Source organism: Mastomys coucha, unplaced genomic scaffold (genome assembly GCF_008632895.1).
Source record: "Mastomys coucha isolate ucsf_1 unplaced genomic scaffold, UCSF_Mcou_1 pScaffold22, whole genome shotgun sequence".
NCBI lineage: Eukaryota > Metazoa > Chordata > Mammalia > Rodentia > Muridae > Mastomys > Mastomys coucha.
Genome location: NW_022196905.1, coordinates 207,089,372 through 207,093,790, shown reverse-complemented (window position 1 = coordinate 207,093,790; position 4,419 = coordinate 207,089,372). Strand labels below are relative to the sequence as shown.

The following is a 4,419-nucleotide window of genomic DNA, read 5'->3' as shown; positions in this document are numbered from 1 at the left end:
ACCCCCAGCGAGCTAAGTCTCTGGTTTCGGTTCTGAGTTCTTCCAAGAACACAGCAGGGCCACCACATGAGAAGGGGGTTTCCTTAGTGCCTCAGGCTGCTTTGGAGTTCAGTGCCTCCACAACAAGTACATGCAGCTGTCTCCCTTACAACTGAGGGAGGTTAAATCCTTCGTATACATCCAGGGTTATAAAGGTTGGATGAATTTTTCTTAAAGCGTAGTGATTCATGAATCAGAGAGCATCCCATCAGAAACATTTAGGAAGGCACTGAGCAGAGCAGCTGGGCTTGACTGTAGAAAAATGGTGAGCACAGAAGAATGGAGGGGCCACCTGTGCCCAAGTCATTTTCCTTATAAGGTTTCTACAGACAGGATTTCTTCTCCGTGCTGGCTTGGGTAGATTGGAATCCTTCCTGTGGTAGCTATGCCACACCCTCTACATTTTCCTCATCGGCAAAGCTGGCTCCATAAGGATCATGTATAAGCCTTCTGAAGTGATGGACGTTTTATCCATCGTTGTATCCTGCCTACTAGACACAGCAAAGGGAACAGTAAAGAGGTTTCATTATGACTGTGTAAACCAGTCAGCCAAGACCCCCTTGAATTTCTCCATTAGGGAATCCTGTAAGTCTGTATAGTGGGCTGGCTCTTTTTCTTTTTGATTTCTGGTACCAAAGCTTGGATGTGCAAACAACTGAGTCAGTATGAATAAACCTGGATGAATGGAGCAAATAAGGAACCAAGAACAGCATAGGAAACAGGAAAGGGCCAATTAGAGTTGGCAGTTCCCTGTGGAGGACTCTAAGGAGGGCCAGTTAGGTGGGTGGACAGTCCAATATTGTTTATTATGGTCATTTTCACACAGGATGGGAGGGGAATTTGGGTAGAAACTAAAGCATGATCCTAAGAGAAGATAAACTAAAATAAATTGTACTAAAGGAGAGCATTCTAGATGGGTTAGTCATGTGTATAAAATCTGGGTTTTTTTTCTACTGTGTAAAAATAGTAGTACCTGCCTGCCCCTGGTACACTCACAGTATTTGCAGCCTGACATACCTGCCAGTTGAGTCATTTGCCTAGTGAGTGTGATTTGTCTTCTTACCAATGATTTAATTATTAACTATACTCATTTTTTCTTTCCCTAAATAGTATCCAATTATAAGAATCTTGACCAACTGGATCACTTGATTTATTTAGCTGATTTTGTAAGAGTGGCATTGTAATGAAATGCCAACTGTGAGCTCACATTTTTTTTAATTCCCGTGTTGTTTTAGAGGAAGGGGAGAGGTGAGGATAAATAAGGCATGATCAGATGCCCCTGGTAGGGGCTGGCACCTGACCGATACCCGAGGATCTTACCAAGGCTATGAAGGAAACCGTGGCTAATGAATGTGCCCCACTGTATTTGTGGATGAATGAAAGGAGCCAAAGAAAGAGCCACTCAGAGTAGGTAGAAGCCGGGAGCCTCAGAGTAGGTAGAAGCCGGGAGCCTTCAACAAGAAGGCTGCTGTTACCTTGCCAAAGGAGTTATCTAGATAAGCAGGGACGGGCACCTCCTGAGCCACTTCCACCCTTAAACCTGATGCCCTTGAGAGACTGGTGACTTCCATGTGTCATCTTTCATTTCCTTCTTTCCTTCCTCATTCAGTTAACTTTATACCTGAGAATCTCATACAGAAGAATTCAATCCTACCATTGGACAACAGGGATTACGATCCCTGTGAAGTATTGATCGGGCTTTGTTGTGGAAGCATGTCACACTACCAAGATCTATCAATATATTAGTGTCAACCTACACAGGAAACTGGATGGTTAAAGATTAAGAAAATTGTAGCCTTACAGATGGAACTGTGGATAGCCACATATTGATACATGGCTGGTAATGAAAGCAAAACCCCTTTATTCATATTCATTCCCAGAGATACTTCTGAAATTTTAAGTCAGTTTCACAGTATTTTTTAAGCTTTTCTTTCAGTTCCCTGAAAGCACATACTCCTTAAATTCCAAAACTTCCAAAATGTACTCCTTACCTCCTTAAGCTGATGTTATTCACAAGTAAGAAAGGAGGGAGGGAGGGAGGGAGGGAGGGAAGGAGGGAGGAAGGGAGGAAGGGAGGGAGGGAGGAAAGAGGAAGAGAGAGAGAAAGGGAAGAAAGAAGAAAAAGAAAAAAATTTTAATAAATTAAAATAAGCCTTCAGCTATCATACTACAACCTAAATTTGGTGTCATTTGGGAGATTGTCTGGCATTAAGTGGTAGCCTTGGGTTGCATGCTCTCATCTCAAACTCAGATCTGAAGGCAGAATGAGAAGATCTATGTATCCATTGATTCTCAATGCCCCATCACCTAGGATGCATCCCTGGACATGAAGCAAAGCCAGGAGTTCCAATGACTACAGGGGTAAAAGCCAATCAGGTGCCCTGACAACAAGGATGGCTAATGAGTGCCAACAGCACCCTGACAGGCTGGAGAAAAATGGTCCAAGACAAGGAATAGCCTACATTTTTGTTTTTTGGGTTTTTTTTTCCTTTTCTTTCCTCATCTTCCAAATCCATTTCCTGTTGTAAGAAATATTAAAAATACTGGTGTGCAGGGTTTCTTAGGCCATTTATGTCCTGGATGAAAGACATACACATAGCCTTTATATTTTAAAATATGCCTTAGGCAGCCCAGTAGCTGGGCAGCTGCCTACCCTTCATGCCGTCAGAATCTACCTTCCCATTGATAACTACAAGCCATCACTCACTATTTACTATGTTTCATCTGAGCTGCTCTCAACTCCAACCAGGCAGCCCTCTGGGCCACAGTGTCTTGGCCCCCCCAGCCCCTGGACTTCTTCTCCCTCTAGCATATTCTTCTTCTATTTCATAGGGGCTTCCTTCTTCCTTTCCTTCTTCTGCAAGCCTATGGAACCTCAACCCCACCTATGTCTCTTCTGCCCAGCTATTGGCTGTCAGCATCTTTATTCATCAATCAGAATTAACTTGGGGACAGGGTTCCAGGGGTTACGTGTAGACTCCAGGTCTTGGGGGCCCACACTTAGCACTGTAATAGACAGCAAAAGACAAACTCTCACTGTTGTGGGAGCAACTAAAATTTTCAACTCAGTCAGTATTCTAAAAGCAGAATCTTTGTGTTTATTGAGTAACTGATAACAAACTTTAGTTACATCCTTTTCTTACCTTCCCTACCTAGTGGGAGAGTAGGAGGAAGCTGATCTTTTCCAGTCTCCTTTGATACTGGTTTAAATCTCAGACTTTGCTAAAACTTGCAAGCATCCACTATCTGTTCAGATTTGTTCTTCCGCAAGCAGCAGCTGCTACTGCTGTTGGATAGACTTTGTTACAGAGCTTGGTGTCTGCTTCCTGGGCCTTCTCTTGCTTTGGCCTGCCCACTCCACCTCTGAGTTGTATCAGCATCAGAAGTACCAATGGAATTGGTGTTCAGGGACCATCTTTCCACATAGGTAAAGGCAGTCAAAGGAAATAAGGAGCCTTGGGTATTACTCTTCCACTGGTCCTAGCTAGGGCCCCATCCATGGCTGCTACCTGGCCCTGTGGAGCACATTTTACCACAAGGAGATGCTAGTTACGCAAAGGGAAGTTCCCTGTGTATCATTGGACCACAGTAGTTCTGTTTTCCATGGTTGCTGCAGATTGTATTTGGCATGTCTCCCAAGGGCCTGTATATTAAAGACTCATTTACTGCCTCTGATACTCTTGAGAGGAACCTTGGTAAGGTAGAGTCTAGAGGAAAGAAATATTGATACAGTACCCTTTAAAGAGGTTTAGGAACCCAGTCTTCAGCCCTTCCTTTGCTCTCCCTTTTCTTTTCTGTCTCCCTCTCTACCAGTTTTCCTCCTCTTCGTCCTTTTCCCTACCTCCCTCTTTCTGTCTCTCTCTCTTTCACTCTTCCCATCTCCCATTCTTTCTTTAGCTCCTGCCATTAAATACACACATCCCTACCATGACATACTGTGTCACCATAGGTTCAAACCTCTGAAACTATAAACCACAACAAATATTTCCCACTTTAAGTGGTGTAGCTCCAGCGTGTTTGTTTGTTTGTTTTTGTCACAGTGATAGAAAACTAAATGGAAGTTTTGGCCTAAGTGGCATATAGAAGTGTTTTCCCCCCATTGGAAACAAAAGCGTATTATAGGATTTATCTAATAATTGCATACTACAAAGTACTTACATCCATTTTCTTATAATCATGTAAGTTTAGATGTTCCTCGGCATATAGAAGTTTCACGAGCAGCATTTAACCTTAACACAATTAATTATCCCTAAAGACTCCTGGGGAGCCATCCACCTCTTGTGTCACTCATGACAGGAGACTATATTGTGTTTTTCCAGATTGGGCAATTTGGATTGTCCATAGACATTCCATGGATTCAATGGTTCTGTTACCCAAGGG

The 4,419-nt window shown here is 43.1% G+C and overlaps 1 protein-coding gene across 2 annotated transcripts in view; it reads left to right on the top strand.

The window, feature by feature from the left end:
- Psd3 (pleckstrin and Sec7 domain containing 3) overlaps positions 1 to 4,419 on the top strand; it is a 534,828-nt gene that overhangs the window by 125,396 nt on the left and 405,013 nt on the right. The gene's annotated exons all lie outside the window — the stretch shown is intronic.